General features: G+C 49.5%; 1 protein-coding gene across 1 annotated transcript in view; it reads right to left on the bottom strand.

The window, feature by feature from the left end:
- Positions 1 to 18,607, bottom strand: part of SLC6A1 (solute carrier family 6 member 1) — an 85,067-nt gene that overhangs the window by 40,546 nt on the left and 25,914 nt on the right. The window contains exon 2 of the mRNA XM_050781471.1: positions 4,616 to 4,774. The gene's annotated coding sequence lies outside the window, so the exon portion shown is untranslated. The remainder of the gene's footprint in view (positions 1 to 4,615; positions 4,775 to 18,607) is intronic.

Below are 18,607 nucleotides of genomic sequence, written 5' to 3'. Positions count from 1 at the left end.
GAGACACAGATCTTGCAGACACCAGGCCACCGACAGGTGGGCAGAGCTGCAGGTCACTGTCCAAGGCAGTCACTAACTCCTGCATCCCCAAGCCTGGCCTGTGTGCCAGGATCCCATCCAGTCCCAGTAGCCAGGGGACTCCTTTCACAGCCAACAGGGCCCCTGGCATCCTAAAGTGGCCCGTTCCACCTAGTTGTACATCCCCTGCTTTCAGAGCACCACAGCCAATCTCTCTGCAAGACCTGGCCTCCTTGTAATTTCCAATTTGTGAGAAATGTAAAAATAGAAGGCCATTCGCTGCAGGCAGCTTGCATGGAATCGGATGCCACTTTTGTGTCACGTCAGATCACGGTAAACGCAGCTGATGGCTTTGTCAGGGCACTCTCAATAGCTTCCTAAGCAGTAAGATGGTGGGGACAAAAATTGGGAGACACCCGAGAATTAGGGAAAGGTGGCTGAGTGCACGACATCAGCACTAGCTGCAAATGAATTTAAAATCTAGGTCCCAAATATGTTGTAACAGGCTGGACATCTCAATTTGAACCCCAGTTCTGCAACCTAGCATCTGAGGGACCTTGGGCATAAATTCATCTCTCTGCAAGTCAGCTTCCCCAGTTATCACGCAAAAGTTATGCCACCCAGCCTCCCAGAGCTGTGGCAAAGCTCCACAGATGGAATGGATGAAGAAGTGCTTTGTAAACTGTGCAGCTCCTTAACTGGGGTGGAGGCGGTGGGGGGTGCTCATGGTCATTGCCAAGTAAGCAGTGTCAGGGGCTTTTCAGTGGCAGGGATTTAAGCATGCTGTGACTGGGTTTGGGCTTTAAGGCTATTTACTAGCCCAGTGATCCTGCAGCAAGTGCCTTAGTCCCTCTCCTCCTCAGTTTCCTCACCCTTATAGGGATCATTATGCTATGCATCTCACAGGGCTTTGTGAAAATTAACTGCAATGATATAAGTAAGGCACACAGCACAGTCCCTGGCATATTGCCAACATGCAGTAACTGACAGTTATTACTGTTTTTGATACAATTGCATTGGAACAATATTTAGTGTTTTCTTCCTTTTCTGTTTATGACTGAATTCCAGGTCTCCGCTGAAATATCACAGCTTGCATTCACACCTACTGCCTATGCCAGGCAACTCTCCTCTCTGCTACTGGCCCACTTCCCACTGACTCCATAGCCCCTTCCCCTGACCCCAGAGGTCTTGGGTGAGCATGGAGTAGATGAAGATGCTGGATGTTCATACGCTTACTGAGACCCATTTCCTGGGAAGTCCTATTTTGGGGTGCACATCTGGCCTCCCAACTTTTTCTTTTGCAAGCACCAACCTCTTCCCCTCCATCTCCTAGCGCCCTTCAGAAAACGGGGTAAAGTTGGCAAAAAGAGCCACCTGAGCAGGGCCTGTTTGAGAAGCCAGCATCGAGGCATGTCAAGCCACAGAGCAGTGGACACATGATGATCTTTTCACCTTGTGGGGGCAGTGCCCAATGCTCTTGGCAACTGAGGTCAACTTGAGGTTGCTGTCATCCAGCGGTGCTATACCCTGCCCAGCATTCTCCAGACACAGAGAAGCTCAGGCGACACTGCGCGGTTGAATTGAAGGGGTAGTTCCGACACAGGCAGAGACAGGCCTGCTGACGCTCGCATTTTAGTTTCCATTTGGGCAGAGAGGCGATGAAGTGGCTCTAAGTGGGTTTGGCACTGGGGCTGTGGCAGAGGAGAGGTGCTGCTGGGGCGGAGCTGGTGGTCAAGCGGAAGGTGGGTGCATTTTGGACTAGGCAACAGGGATGGGCTCCTAAGGACAAAGGAGATGAACTTCAGGATGCAGGCGGCTAAAGGTGGTGGCAAGGCTGAATCAACTGTCATTAACAACACCCTGCCTGTGAACCACTGACAAGCAAGAGGGTGGAAAAAACATCTCCAAATTCCAGGTGGCATGGAACTCAATCTCAGCTGCTGAGCTCACAGCCAAGCCAAGGAACGGCATCTTTGTGTGATGGCAAGAAGTGGCCTGATATTGGTGTTTTATTTCATGGTGCTCTCAGCATGTCATATGCCACCAAGGCAGAGGACCAGCCACTGCTCCAATGGCAAGCCCACAGGAACTACCACCCCATCACTTCACTTTACAGATGGAAAAACCGAGGCCCAGAGACCCACGAGAGGACAAAGTTGGCCTGCAAATTAGAACAGTAGGGTTAAGATCCCTGCCCTTCCTCCTCCTGGCTATGTGACCTTGGGCAAGTCACTTCCCCTCTCTGCATCCAGTTTCATCGCCTCTGAAGTGGGGATTAGAATAGTGCCTGCTTTACACAGTTCTTGTAAGAATAACCCCTGGCACATTGGAAGCTCTGGGCACTCCATTCCTTCCTTCCAACAGGAACAAGAATGTACCCAAGGTCACCCGGCCAGAAATGGCAATGCCTCAGCTCAAAGCAAACCCTCATCTGAGGCTCATTCATTCCCGGCTATGGGCCAGGGGGCCACATTTTATAGCCTTCCTGGCTCAGCAAGACAGGTAGAGATTGCAGGTAGGTCCATGCCAGTGATAGCATCACCTTCCATACATGCAGGCTTTATTTTAAGAGATTTATTGAGGTCCTGCTGTGTGCTGGGCCATGTGTAAAAAAATTCATAGTCTTTGCTGCTCTGGGGTCACCAGGCATGTAAAATCCATGGCAGGCAGGAGAGACGTGGCCACTGTGCATCTTTCGGCTTTGATGGACTTGATTTTGCCTCATTTTTACCCTCTAAGCTACTACTCCTTGGTCTCTAGACATCCTTCCCAGCCCCATCTAAGTTCCTGGAGACTCACTTCTCTTCAAGCCTCCAGACCTGAAATAAAGTGTCCCACATCAGTACAGAGGGTCCCTGATTTTACTTCCAGAGTGGCTGCCTCTCTCCTGTGTGTTCCTAGGGGAACCCCACTTTCCAGATGCTCTGCCAGACAGGCCGGGCTGTGTCTCTCTGCCTGGGACTCACTGTTTGTCCTCCAAGGACTGGCCACTGAGCCAGCGCTTGGCTGGAGACAGAGCTCTTTCTTTGTTTGCTGCCTGCCTGACGATTTATTTCTGAGGCCCGAGGGAGGCTCAGCCATTTTGCCAGGGCTGCTCTGGGAAAAGGTCCGTCCCACTCCCGCAGGGACTCCCACTTCTAAGGGCAAGTTCTTTTTCCCCTTCTCTGCCTTGGAGAGGGTCTGTGCCTGCTCCAACCAGACCCTGATCTGGAGCTGGGTCAGTCCCTCCTAATGCGCTCCAAAGATAAAGAGATAACATGCAAGATGCGAGTAGCTTTCACTGACCTCTTTTGTTTTGGAATTTGGGGGACAGGGGTAGTAGCCTTTTTAGGCTCCCTTAGGAGAGGACACTTCCCCCAAAGTTCCCAAAGACACAGAATCTAGGCACTATCCAGCACCCAACATCCCCTACTCCCTTGCCAAACACCCACCTTGTGTGCCACAGAAAAACAAAGGTAGACCCCCAATGCCACTCAGTCTGACACAGTCTCTGATGTTTGGGGTGTCACAAAAGCTCAGGAGCCATTTTATTCCCTCTCCCCCACCCCCCGCCAGCTCTTCATGGGGATAAGGCTGAGCTTCCTGGGAAAGGGAATGAGCCTCCAGCCCCACATTGGGGAGGAACGTGGTGTTATCATTTGGCTTTTAAAAATTCCAATTTTCTCCTTGAGGTTCATGTCTATTTTGGGAGGATATTAGTTCAGAGCCTCAATAGGGGACTGCCCGGTCTGAGTTTCTTGTCTGAAGACCGAGCCAAGCCTAGAACAGGACATCTGTGGGTGCCACCCGTGGGGACGTGTGCTCAGGACCCAACGGACACTGCCCTGCCCGAGGCTACCGTGGTGAGCAGTGTCGCCTCGGGAGTAAACGCAGAGAGCAAAAGCAAGAAGGGGAGCGCGGTTCCCGAAGCAGCAAGGAGGCACAGTCCTCCAGCCCTCTAAGGGACCTCCCGCACCCCATATCTCTTGGAGAAAGTCGGGGCTGGGGTGGCGCGACGCGAGCTCCGGTGCACTAGGCTTAGCTCCAGTGCACTCAGCCCAAGCCCAGGTGTGCTTTTAAGCCAACGTTTCTGAGAGCTTGGGCTGTCCCAGAGATGTCCCATCCTCAAGTCGCACCCGATCCCGCCGTAGCCGCAGATAACAAATGAGGGGCATAGCTCTAACTCGGCTCAGCTGACCCCAGGATTGGGAAAGTGGCGCACGGTCCCCTAACGCTGTTCGTGTCATTCACTCCGCGTCCCCTCCATCCCCTGGGGAATGAATAGGGAGCTTCGACGGCTCCAGCAGAATCCAGCGCCAACTTGCGGGGCCAGAGGGGCACCGCAGGAGGGAAGGGGCATGCAATTCTCGCCTCTGTTGGAGCTCTCCTGCCTCCCGCGTGTCTCAGGGGATGGATGGCCCGGGCGCACGTCGGGGTCCGAGCGGCTCCCCTGCTCCTTCATGTGGCTCCAGGGACGGTGCCGCGCGGGGGCTTGAATCTCGAGGTGTCCGCCCCCCACCCGACCCGGCTCGCGGCGGCGGCTCGGGACTCTAGCCGGTCCTGCGCCGTTATCCTAGGCTCAGCGCCCCGCGCCCCGACGCCAGCCGCCCGTTCCTACCTGCGGCCGGGGCTGCACTGCCCGGGACGGGCGCTGCGCGGGGCGGCTCGGCCGCTCCGGTGCGCTCGGGACGCGGGGCCGCTCGGGCTCGGGCTGCGCTGCGCTCCCGACTCTTCCGCTCCTGGGCACAGCGCAGCTCACCCGCAACCTCTCCGCTGTCTCGGTCTTCCGAGGGCGGGCGGAGGGACGCGGGGAAGGGAGAGGAGGGGGGAGCGAGACCGGAGGGATGGAGGGGGAGGGCGGGGCCCGCGGCTCCCGGAGCCCGCCCAGCTCGGGGAGGGCCCTGCCCGCACCGCCCGCCCCCGCCCAGCGGTCTCCCGGCCCGCGCCGCGCGCTCCCTCCGCAGCTGCCTCTTGCAGCTTCACCGCCAGCAGCCTCTCTCCTTTTCACTTCACCTCCTCTTCCCTTCTACGCCTCCCCTCTCCCTTCTTTTCTCTCGCATTCTCCCGCTCTCTTCTCCCTCCTTCTCCCCTCTCTCTTCCTCCCTCCCTCTCCCCACCCCCTCCTTCCCTCGCGTGCCCCGCCGTCCCGCTCCAGTCTCTCTCCTTCCTTCTCCTTCCTTGGATGGCTCTTCCCGGCCTCGTCCTGGATCATCAGCTTGTCTGCTTGTCCGCGTTGGTCTCTGTCTCCCTGTCCTTCACAGCAAGCACTCCCCTCCTGGCTTTTCTCTTTCCAGCCTTGCAGGACTGCTTCTGTTGGCCTGTCCTTTCTGTTTCTCTCTGCCGTCGTCCTCTTTTCGCCCTCTGTGGGTCGCTGTGGGTGGGGGTGGGCCCCTGCCCCCTCCCTGCTCTCGTCCTAGGGCAGCGTCTCCTGCCTGTTACACCTGGAAACACAGGCCTGGCCTGGGGTGACCAGGCTCTGGGTACCAGGTGGGAGTGAGTGTGTGTAAGAGGGGGGGTGGGAAGGACACCCTGTCCACTGCCAGCGGTTGGTCATGGAGACACAAGTAACTCTGTGTGTGGATGGACAGATGCGGAAACAGATTACTCAAAAGGGAAACAGGGATGGTGGCAGAAGCCCCAGACACCCTTCTCCTCCCAGTTCTTGAGGTTTGAGGGATTCTCCCAGAGAAATCCCTTTTCCAACCAATCCCAATCCAGCACGTAGGGACTCCTTCCCTTGTCCTTGCAAAGCCCTGACCTCCCCACTCTCTTTTATAAAGGCTCCTGGGAATGGGGCCACATCAACCCTTCCCTCTGGGCTCCCCAGGAACTCAGAGAAAAGATTCCTTCTCTTCAGCCCTGACCTACTCTTCCCCTCCTCTCCGTGTCCCCAGGGATGGCTTTTGCTGATGGATCTCCAGTCCTCTACCCCATGTAACCTCGCCTCCTCCCGCTTTCATCCATCCTTGAGTCCCCCAAGGCAGTGCTCACCAAGGTCACCTTGACTTCTGTCTCCCCACACTCTCACTCATGAGCAGGGAATCTTGATGTCTTTCTTGACCCATTCGCCTCCCACCACTGATCACCAGGTCATATTTGCTGTGGACCTCCATTGGTACTTCAAATAAGTATTTACTGAGCTCCTCCTGTGTGCCAGGCACTGTCCTAGGCTCCAAGGACAGAGGGATGGGCGAGACAGGCCACAGCTTTCAAGGTGATGCCAGTCCAGTATGGGAGACAGGCTTTCATCAAATAACCACACAAGCCCAGAATGACAAGCTCTGCCAAGAGCACACATGCAGGGGATTCCAGTCCAGTGTGGGATGGTTTGGGAAAGTTTCTTCAAGGAAGTGCCATTTGAACTGAGGATGAATAGGAGGATGAATAGGAGCTGTCTGGATGGAGATGTGGAGCATAGCCTTGAGTGGAGATACAAGGCTAGCAAAAATGAAGGCTACTTTTGCTTGCCTGACATTCATTTCAACTTCTTTAGGTGACAGAACCTCAATTTTCATTTGGGAAACTTCCCCTCCTTCACTCATATTCATATGGTTGGGTGGGGTTCCCTCCTCCTGGAGACAGACTTGTGACCCAGGGCACAGACAATCAGAGTGCACTCTGACAATCAGACAACCAGGGCACTCTGACCTCATTGAGGGGACTTGTGACATATGCTGGGCCAATGAGAACTCTGCCTGGGACTTTGCAAAAACTATTGTCAAACAGAAACTCAATCTCCACCAAAGCTCCTAGGCATAGAGCTGTTGGCAGCCATCTTTGTAGAACTTGAGCAGACCCTACCTAAAATGAAGCCAACATAGAGGAAAGCAGAACTGAGAGACAGAGAGCAGAGTGAGTCCTGATGTATATCAAGTCCCTGGATCCAGCCATACCTGAAGGCAGTGTCAGCTATTTATATCATTAAGTCGTTTTTCCTATACTACACAAGTTTGAATTCAGTTTATGTTGCTTAAAACCAAAATAGCATTCATGAATCCAGTGTTGGATTGAAAATTATGAAGCATTATAAAAAAGAATAATAATAGCCATTCCCATCCCCCTTTTGTCCTTCATGTTTTCTGGGTAACCCCATTCACAATTGTCTCTCTGTTTTTTCTACGTTGCTGACCAGAATGAATTCCCCTCTCTTTTTGTCCCTCTAGATTTGTTTTACTTACCTATGAAAGCAAACTCTAGCTATCAGATCAATTTCATAGGTTGACCATCTGACGCTTGAATTATCTCCACGACATTCCCTGCCCCCGCTGACATTCTCTGCCCCTGCCCTACACCCATGACTGTCCAGCATATGTCTGCATCTCTGCAGGGATGGGAAGCTCATTATTCCACCAGGAAGATGGTGTCCAACGAACTCTTATCACAGTCGAGCTCTGAGAGCTGTCTCTGGTGCAGTGAGAGTTCAGATAGGGACACTATATTGTGAAGGTGAGGTAGTTGCATGCAGGACCTCCAATGCTCTTTCAAAAAACCTGAGTTAAAATCTTTCAGAGAACTCATATGCATACCTCCTGAGCTGGAGCTGTGGGCTCTGCAGAACAGGGTTTCCAAAGTGTAGGCTGCCACTACCTTCTTAGGTTGAAGGGGGGCTTCTCAGTGTTACTATAATTTTGGAAAACCTGGAAGATGGGATTCTTTGTTGTCATGGAGACAGAGTCTGCTATGAGCAGCAGATGGGGTCCTGGACAGGGGGCCTGGACTTAGGAGAGTTCATTGAGTCATAGACTCACAGGCCATTGGGCTAGAAATGGTCCTTAGATATTAGCTAGTTGAATGCTTTTGCAGGTAAACAGAGGCCCAGAGAGAGGCACTGACTTGCCTGAGGGTACTTGGCTATCTGCTGACAAAGCCATGAAAACCATGCCTACTAGCTACATTTTTGAGCACTCGCTGCATGGTAATGATTGACATATGGGGAAACAGGTGCAGAGAGGACGAATCACTGGCCCAGAGACACACAGTAGGAGAGGAGCAGAGCCTGGATCCCAGTTCAGCCTACCTTCTTAGGTGGTATCCTACCACGCTGGTAGGTAGGATAATTTTCAGTGGAATGGAATAACTTAGAGTGAAACAGCTCTTCCCTATTCATCCCCTTGTTACATCCTTGTGATTTCTGTCAATGGGTAAGTCTCAGGTTGGTGCTAGTTTAGTCTTTAACACCTCTCCAAAGCACTGACTAATCCCATTTTAACTGAGAGGCCGCCAGCTTTGGTAGACAACAGTATCTAGTTAGAATTGAATGCTTTGCTCATTTGTCCTTGTATTTATTTTAATGGAGACCTATTTCTGGCAAGTAATATTGGCCTTCTAGTTATAGCATGATGTAAAGTTTCCTTTTGAGATACATTTATTTAATCTAAAAAAGGAAAATATTTAAGTAAATAAAAATAGACATGGCATGCAATTTTTGCAAAACTCTTGTGGCTGCTTTGCAAAGGACTCAAGTTTGAGTAGCCTAATTTAGAGAAACATTTTATCCATGCGTTCATTCACTTGACAAATATTTATTGAGCACCTACTGAGTACGAGGAATGGGGAGGACTAGACAAAGAGACAACACAGTCTGTCAGAGAGTCCATGAGAAAGGGAAGGGCTTGAGCATGGAAGGCTCACTTGCCACATTAAGGAGTTGGGTCTTGACCTTGAGGGGCACTGGGGAGCCACTGAGTGTTCTGGAGCAAAGGAGCAGGCAGGGTTTAAGAAAGCTGAAACTGGCCAGGTATGCAGGATGGATTAAAAGGGAGAAGACCGGAAGTGAGAAGATTGTCAGGAGGCTGCACTGTAGGTGTGAGGCGAGGAGGACCTGGTGCCCAGCAGGGTTCCCAGCACACAGTAGGCACCCAATAGATGGTGGAAATGATGATTGTGGGTGCCATTATCATAGTCCTGTCTCTTTCTTGACTTGGGAGAGTTCATTGAGTCATAGACTCACAGGCCATTAGGCTAGAAATGGTCCTTAGGTATTAGCTAGTTGAATGCTTTTGCAGGTAAACTGAGGCCCAGAGAGAGGCACTGACTTGCCTGAGGGTACTTGGCTATCTGCTGACAAAGCCACGAAAACCATGCCTACTAGCTACATTTTTGAGCACTCGTTGCATGGTAATGATTGACATATGGGGAAACAGGTGCAGAGAGGACGAATCACTGACCCAGAGACACACAGTAGGAGAGGAGCAGACGCTGGATCCCAGTTCAGGCCCGGCCTCCTCCAAAGCCAGGGCTCTGGGCCTGTAAGCTCATGAATCCTGCCAGGGGGCTTTTCTGCTGCCCCAGAGAGCCTCTCATCAGGTCACAGTGATGCTCCGGGAAGAGACCCAATCTGGGATCAGGGCCCCCAGACTTGTCGCCAACCTGCTTTACTCTCCTGCCCGTTGTCCAGGACCCCTCTCCAGGACCCCATCCGCTACTCATAGCAGACTCTGTCTCCATGACAACAAAGAATCCCATCTTTCAGGCTTTCCAAAATTATAGTAACACTGAGAAGCCCCCCTTCAACCTAAGAAAATACCCCCTATAGGGAAGTGGGCCTTTGTTTTTTTTGTTTTCAGAAGAAATGTTATCACCTTAACCACACCCCCCTCCATGCCAGAAATTCCCCCATTAGCAAAAGGAGTCCCTGCATTAATGTGCGTAATCACTTGAGAAACCACAATACGCCTCGCAGGAGATAGTAGGACGTAGGTTCATTTTGTTATTCTGTCCCCGAGTCACGCTGGGCCAGATCTTGGGCAGCGAGGCCTCACTGCTGAATATTTAAATATTTTTGCCCGTCATACCGTGCTGAGATCAATACTTAAACACTCAACAGGCGGATGCCTCCAAATGGGCAACCTGTGAAAAGACAGGCCAGGAGCAGCCATGGAGATGAGCCTGCCCCCCAGGAGATGGCTTCATAAACATTTCTCCACAGCACATTGCACTACAGGTGTTATGCTGGCTTTGAGCTAGACAGACCTTGGACACGTGACCTCCCCTTTCTGGGCCTCTGTTTTCTCTCTGTAAAGTGCGAATGATAGTAGTCTCGACCTCAGAAGGTTGCTTGGAGAAAGCCAGCTAACGCCCTGGTATGTGGTAAATGCTCAGCATATATTAATTATTCTGCCGTGAATTGCAAGGAATCTCCATGCCCTACCTCCCCAGTTGACAAGATTCTAGTTGAGGTTCAAGGTCAATCTCAAATGCTACCACCTCCAAGAATCTTGACTGATTTTTTCCTAACTACATATGATTTCTTCTCCACTGAGACTCCCACACAGACCTTACTACTGCCTTCCTTCAGCTTCTTACCACTCTCCCTTTGGTGGGGGCAGGGACTGTTGCCCCTTGGACTACTGCACACAACAGGGCTCAATACTTGTTGACTGCAACCCTTACATCCTCTTGCAGAGTCCCTGGGACTCTTGAATTCCCTTTCACACTCATTGCCTGCATCCAGCCAAATGAGGCGACTTTCAGTGCCCCTCAGAAGGCTTCCACCTCTGGGCCTTCATATATGCTATTCCCTGTGCTGGAAACACCGTTTCCTCATCCTCTCTCTTCTCCTGGTAAACTCTTTCTTACTCTGCAGGTTTCAGCTTGGGTGCCACCGGGATGCCTCTGGCCCGTGCAATAAATATCTTTTTTTTTTTTCTTTTTTGAGACAGAGTCTCAATCTGTCACCGAGGCTGGAGTGCAGTGGCATGATCTCAGCTCATGGCAACCTCCGCCTCCTGGGTTCAAGGAATTCTCCTGTCTCAGCCTCCTGAGTAGCTGGGATTTCAGGCTCGCACCACCATGCCCAGCTAATTTTTGTATTTTTAGTAGAGATGGGGTTTTGCCATGTTGGCCAGGTTGGTCTTGAACTCCTGACCTCAGGAGATGCCTCGGCCTCCCAAAGTGCTGGGATTATAGGCATGAGCCATCACCCCCGGCTGGGAACATGCAATAGATATCTATTGAATAGATGAAGGCACTAAGGAAAACCATGCGTTTGTGTCTCACTCAAGTATAAATTTTTGAGGGCCTGCGCGTCTGCCTCTCAATGGACAGGATGTAAGGAGCAAGGCTCAGAGTTCAAAAACCCTTATTTTTTCTTCCCTGGGCAGTGCCAGCCTCCTGGGAATAAGAACCCTGCCCAGTTGGCAAGGATTGTAATGTCACCGGTCACCTGTGGGTGTCTGACAACTAACCCAGACTGGATCCTGTGTGCTGCACACTGAGGACGCTGATGCATATCTATCTGGAAACCCAAGGCTTATCTGGAGGGTAGCGAGGTGGTTGGGCTGGAGGAAAGACAGGCCTGGAAGGGAGGCACAAAGAGGTAGTCCATGCTGTGGAAAGAATGTGGGCATTGGGGAAGGAAGACTGGATTCACATCCCAGAGAGTTATCCAGGAGGTATGCGCCCATGGGCAAGTCATGTCTTTAAAACAACAAGTAACTATGTAAGTATTTGTGGAAGTTCTCTCAGTGCTGGAGCCATTCACATGAACCACTGCAATCCTCCTCCAAAAGACCCCATAAAATGGGTGATGTTATTCCCATTTTATAGATTAAGACTCCACAACAGGCTAATGGGTGCAGCAAACCAACACAGCACATGTATACATATGTAACAAACGTGCATGTTGTGCACATGTACCCTAGAACTTAAAGTATATAATATATTTTAAAAAAAAAAATAAGACTCAGAGGGTGAAACCACTTGTCCAAGGTCACACAGCCAGTAAGACCCGGTTTAAACCCTGGTGAGCTGCTTACTCTCTTGGGGCCTCTGTTTGGGAAAGGGACTCATTTCTTCAAACTTCTTTTACACAGTCTGTGAAATGGGAGTGAGCTAGAGACTCCCGGTATGGCCCTGAAATCTGAATGAGGTCAGCTGCAGTAGTGGAGAAGGCTCAGTAAATGCTGGCTTGTATTGACTAACATGCAAATAGCTAACATTACTGAGAGTCTACTGTGCCAGAGAATATTCAAGTGGCTGTACAGCAATCCTCCGACAAGCCTATGAGATAGGTACTATCAAGAGCCCCATTTTACAGGTGAGGAAACAGGCACAGAGAGGTTAAATCACTTGCCCAAAAGCGTACCTGGAAGTGCTAGAGCTGAGATTTGAAACCAAGCAGTTTAGCTTGGGCTTCCAACCATTTTCTTACTATGTAGAAAGTGCCTTCATATGTATAAAGTGTCACACTTCTGTAAGGATTTTTTCTTGGTCTTATCTATAGAGCACTGACGTGTGGTGCAGATGCAAGTATGACTGTTAGAGTAATTAAGACAGGGTGGCTGGGCACAGTGGTTCACGCCTGTAATCTCACCACTTCGGGAGGCTGAGGTAGGAGGATCACTTGAGGCAAGGAGTTTGAGACTAGCCTGGCCAATATAGTGAGGGCCCATATCTACCAATATAAAGAAAGAAAGAAAGAATAGGAAAAGAAAAGGAAAGAAAAGAAAAGAAAAAAGAAGAAGGAAGGGAGGGAGGGAGGGAAGGAGGGAAATAGTTAAAAATCACAGCATGCCCTCACAGCTGTGTGGCCTATGGCACGTTCCTCAACATCCCTGCTTGTGTCACTGCTTCTAGGGCTGGTTGCCTGGGTTCAATAGAGTGATGCATACCGAGTGCCCTGTGCCCAGCCAAATGTGGCGGTTTATACAAAGGCAGTCCTAGGAGAGGGCTTTTGGTGGCTTTTAAAAATGGTATCGCCTTGGAAGCAGCTCTTGAGATAAGCTGTGAGGAATGTGCTTCTAAGAAGAAGGTGGGAGAATAACTTCCCTGCTGCCAGGCCCTTGGGTGCCTCCCTGATCCCACTGTGCCACAACTGGTGGTGACAAAAGCCACCAGCCACTGGATCTCATCAACTTGCTTCTTGTCTCTCCATGGGGCTGGAGGGACCCACAGCAGCCAACGCACCTTATCTTCTGGGCTGGCCAGCAGCCTGTGAAAATTTTTTCAAATTGGGGTATAACATACAATAAAGTGCAGAAAGAGCTCTAATTCTGAGTGTATAGTTCAGTGACATTTTATATGTACACACATCTATGTACCTACTGCTGGAGCAAGCTGTAGAACACTTTTACCTTCCCAGAGATTCCCAGTCAATATATCACCCCAAGAGGTAGCCACTATTATGACTTCCATTACCATAAGTTAGTTTTGCCTGTTCTTGAACTTCACACAAATAGAATCATACTCTCATGTGCCTGGCTTCTTTCATTCTGCATTATGTCTGTGAGATTCATCCATGCTATTGGATGTAGCGATTGTTTGTTATTTTCAGGGCTGTATAGTATTCCCTTCTATGGATATGCTGCAATGTATTTATCCATTCTCCAGCTGATGGACATTGGATTGTTTCCTGCTCCAGGGTACTCTAAATAGTGCTGCTGAGAACATTTTTATGCATGCCCTCAGGTGCACATGTGAATGTACTTCTGTTCAGTGGTTCTTCTTTCACACTTACTGATTTCATGATAAAAAGTCATGCATTTTTAGGCCAAGACTCACTGGCAGAATTGTCTTTCTAATACCTAGGAGTGGGATTGCAGGTCCTGGGGAGGTGTGTGTTGAACTTTGGTAGATATGCCAGCAGCCCATTTAAGAGCTCTGAGTCTCCATTACTAAGAAGCCAGACCTGCCTCTTTCAACAAGAAGGGGCTCTGAGGCTGAAGGTGACATGAGCAGGGCTCTGGCTCCACGTCCATGGTGCTAAGGGAGGGCCTACAATCCTTTGACTCAGAGGGTTCAAAGGCAATTTAACTCCTCATCCAACAGCCCTGATACTTAACCCATTAAAATGTTTACCCTTTCCTACCCTTGTTTAGAATGATACTGCATTCTATACAGGCACCTTTACTTACATTAAAAAAAAAAAAAAAAAAAAAAAGAGATTTTAGTGTCTGCCTTTGCTGAGGAGTGGGTGGCCAAGATGACAGCTGGACATGTCACCAGGCCCCTTTCCCTATGGCTTTGGCAGTCCGGGACCTATAAAGGCCTCAGGGTCTGCTGTCTAGACCAGGGGGTCAGCAAACTTCCTTGGAAGAAGACCAGGTAGTAAATATTTTAGAGTTTGCAGGCCATAAGGTCTGTGTTGCAACTATTCAACTCTGCTGTGTAGTCCATAAGATAACACATAAGCAAGTGAGCATGGCAGTGCTCTAAGAAGACTTTAGAGACTTTAGTCACAAAAACAGGTTGTGGGACTGCAGACTTGGCTGATAATTCATAGTTTGCTGACCCCTGGTCTAGACTGTCCTCAAAGTGTAATCCATGGACCATCAGCTGCATTGGCCTCACCTGGGAACTTATTATTATGCAGAACCTCGGCCCTTCGTCTCCAATCTGTTTAATTAGAATCTGCATTTAACAAAACCCCAGGAAACTCACTTGCACATTTAAGTTGCAGGAGCCCTGGCCTATGGCAGAATTTTCCCTAGTGTCAGATTCTACCACTAGAGGGCCAGGAGAGGATTCCGGGGGAGACCTGGACCTGGCATTAGATGACACAGACTCACAATCATGGAAAGTGACCTCCTCTTCAATTCACACCTAATCCTTCTGTTCACATGAAGAAGAAAGTCTCACTGTGGTGCTGCCATGAATTTAACACCTCTCCAATCCTTGCTAATCTCCTTTTTCAATAAAGACAGAGCTGGCCTCAGCTTCCTTCCTGAAACTGAGTCTGGCTAGAATTTAATAACATTGCTCTTTGTTTGTTACTTTTGTTGTATTTATTTTAACAATTTCTATTTTGGCAAGGAATACTGGCTTTCTATTTGTAGTGGCAGTGGTGGAATGTTTCCTTTTAAATAAGTTTATTGTAGTTTAAAAGTAGGGATTTATTTAAAGAAAGATATTAAGTCAATGACAATCTGAGTACGTGCAGTCCTGGCAAAATTCCTAAAGAGTGGCATGAATGTTTAAAAAAAAAAAAAACCTTTTTGACGTGGCATGTGAGTCATGGAAACTTAAAAAATACGGTCAGGGGAGGTGCAGAGAGTGGAGTCAGGGGCTCATCTGGATTCCAGCTGTCACTCTAACATGTGATTTTGAGCAAGTCACTTTCCCTCTTAGATTTTCTGTTTGTTCAGCTGGATTGTTACAGGGGTGGTACAGGACAGTGGTCCCAGTCCTGGGACCCCAGTGATCCCTGGATCTTCCTGTGGACGTGTCTCTGGGAGGCAGTTACGTGTGAGTGATATTTCCTTGTGTGAATAGAGTTTCCCCCATGCAATTAAACTCCTATTGCCCACCCTGGTAGCTGGCTCAACCGTGCACACTACATTGAGGGGCATGATCTGAGAGGCTCAAGGGTCTCTATCTTGAATTCAACCAGTACAGTTGCACTTTTATAAGCTGGACTTCTACTAATTATTTTGATACAATTTTTGGTTGGCTAAAGATAAAACCTAGAGGTCACTGGCCTTAGGATGTCAAAGAGCTACTGATTATTTTGATACGATGTTTATTTGGCTAAAGATAAAACCTAGAAGTCACTGGCCTTAGGATGTCAAAGGGCCATCTGACTCATTCAATTCAGATCTAGAGCGTGACTCCATCCTAAATTCCTTTGCTTGCAGGAGATGGAATCTGAGCTCAAACCACCTGAAACACCAAATGAAATTTATCGACGTGCACAGCTAAAATGCCAGGAGTATATCTTGTCAGCATGGCTGGATCCATCCCCGCCCCCCGCCTCCATTTCTCAGCTCTGCTTCCCTGAGAGTTGGCTTCATTCTCCCCACGTGTTGACAGCATGGCTGTCAGCAGTTCTAGACAAATACCCTTATCCTCTCAAGAGGAAAGACTCTTTCATTCCCAGCCTTTCCGGCAAATTCCTAAGGCTGGTTCTCATGGGGCTAACTTGGCCCACAGACTCCTTCCCGAGCCAGTGGCTGTGGCCAGAGGTATTTGTGTTTTTCTGGCTAAGCTTGAGTCATATCCATCCCATTTCCACGGAATCTGGGGTGGAATTAACCCACCTGAATCACATGCCAGGTACTGCCAGCTATTATACTCAACCTTTTGTGTGTATGAACTCATTGAATCCACACAAGACCCCATGTGGGAGGTCCCATCCTTGTTGCCCATCATATAAAGACTAGAGGCTCAGTGAAGTGAAGTTGAAGTGAACTTGCCCTAGGTCGCCCAGCCAGGATTCAGATCCACACACTCTTAACTATAGTCTTGACCATGATACTATCCTGTGTCCTGTTAGGACTGAATTTGGAGAAGTAATTTCCTACCCCCATGCCAAGTTGAGGGTTGTAACTAGGTCAGGGAAAATGGCTGCTGAACAGGCAAAACCTATATGTCCAAATACCACTTGAAAGAGTTTGAACTTGGTGTAGGAGTCCTGAAGAAGGATGTGATTGGATCTGACTCTTAGAAAGTTCCTTCTAGAAGACATACTGTTGATGACCAAAGCTTCTGTTAGAGTGTGTCTGGATCTCAGCTTCTGAAGGAGGTGATTGTTTGGTCTTTCCTAGAAGCATACCCTGACATGAGGACTTGAGTGAAGGCAGTTTATTTGGGAGATGCAGGGAACCTGGGTAGGGAAGTGAGATTGGGAAGGGAAGGCAGCCAACACAGGGTGTATGATTGAGCCAGTTACCAGGGTGGGCAACCAGAGTTTAAGTGCCTGGAAGAAACTCTAGGAAACAGTGTAGCACACGCACCTCAGAATTATCCTACTCAAGGAGAGAGGGAGCTGGAGTATTTGTACACCAACTCCTGCCAGCCGTCAGTTGAGGGCTGCTTCTCAGAGTGTTAGTTTCCCAGTCTTCTGGACTAGCGACCACTTGGGTACAACAGCCTTCTGGAGTTGTAGAAAAGCCCCCAGGCACAGAGGTGCAGGCAATGGTGGTGGGAGATCGGCCAGACCAGCTGGGAAAGGTAAAGTCTAGAGATAAGAGTGGCACACTGCATCTCCTTCAGTGGGACAGGGGTGGGCACTGCAAAGGTAGCTTATGCCTCATGGGGTTGTGCCAGTGAGCATTACCCTGAGATCTTATTCATTTTCTGGGATTTTCACCTTCCAAGAGTAGCGGGTAGTGGAATCCAGAGGTAAGAATCCTGGCCTTGGAGTCAGAAGGCCCCAGTTCCTGTAGGACTTCCTAGCCGGGCCTCAGTCTCTTCCTTTCTTGCATGGGCACAGCCGTGAATACTCAAGAGAAGCGTTGAGAGGTGGAAGGAGTTTGTGCACTCAAGACCTAGCATGGAGTGGCTGTCCCATTAAGGCTCATGGCATCCACACATCTCTATCTTAGGAAATCCAGAAGCAGCAAATGCTCGCTCTGCTCTCATTACTTGCCATGAGAATGGCAGCTAATCACAATATCATTATTTAGGAGAAAAAAATGGATTCAGCCTTTTTATCCCAAGCGGAAGCTATTGACATTCCTAGAATAGTTCTGGGAGAGGGAAAGCCCACCGTCAAATGCTCCTTCAGAAACAAATGGCAATCAGTGGGCCAGGCACAGGGCCAGCACTGAGGTCCTTTCTGGTCCTCTCTGATAAGGGGAATGAAGCACTCCACAGGAGGCCGGGGCTGGGAGCAGGCGGGCACAAGGACAGGAATTGAAATCGTAATGGGAGAGAAACCTGCAGAGCCCTTGGATTTCTGCTTGTCTGCCCCAGGCTGATGGGAACTGGGGAGAGATTGGCAGGCGGGAGAAGAGAGGACCACAAGGTGTTTCTGCACCTGTTTCCTTCCCACCCCCTTCGTCCCTTCCCCCTGCCCTCCTGTGTCTACTTCCAATTTTAACTTTCATTCGCTCTTCCCCCCACTCTCTCTCCTTTCTTTTCTTATTTTGTTCTCTTTCATTTTCCCTCTTTAAAAATATTAATTACAGTCCAGACATGGTGGCTCATGCCTGTAATCCAAGCAAGCTGGGGGCATTGGTTGAGTTTAGGACTTTGAGGCCAGCCTGGACAAAGTAGCAAGACCCCACCCCATCTCTACAAAATGTTTTAAAAGAATTAGCTGGGTGTCATGGCGCACACATGTAGTCCTAGCTACTCAGGAGGCTGGGGGGAGAGGATCGTTTGATCCTTTGAGTCCAGGAGTTTGAGGCTGCGGTGAGCTGGGATTACGCCACTGTACTCCAGCCTGGGCAACAGAGCGAGGCCCTGTCTTTAAAAAAAAAAAAAAAAAAAAGAAAAGAAAAAGAAAAAAAAGAAAGAAAAAGTTAGACTGGTTGTCGTGGCTCACACCTGTAATCCTTGTACTTTGGGAGACAGAGGCAGGTGGACCGCTTGAGGCCAGGAATTTGAGACCAGCCTGATCAACATGGCAAAACCCTGTCTCTACTAATTAGCCAGGTGTGTGGTGCATGCCTGTAATTTCAGCTACTCAGGTGGCTGAGGCATGAGAATCACTTGAACCCAGGAGGTGGAAGTTGCAATGAGCTGAGATCACACCACTGCACTCTAGCCTGGGCGACAGAGTGAGACTCCGTCTCAAAAAATAATAATAATAATAAAAATTATGCAAGCATTTCAGGAGTTTACTCCTTGTAAACTATTACAACATTTAAGACAGTTCTTTTTGATCATCACACGTAATCATCACTCACTCCTCCTCCCTCCCCAGATAGAACCATCGTGAACTGTTTAC

The sequence above is a fragment of the Macaca thibetana genome, chromosome 2 (assembly GCF_024542745.1).
Source record: "Macaca thibetana thibetana isolate TM-01 chromosome 2, ASM2454274v1, whole genome shotgun sequence".
NCBI classification, from domain to species: Eukaryota; Metazoa; Chordata; class Mammalia; order Primates; family Cercopithecidae; genus Macaca; species Macaca thibetana.
The sequence above is the reverse complement of the archived record's forward strand: the minus strand, read 5'-3'. Positions and strand labels throughout refer to the sequence as shown.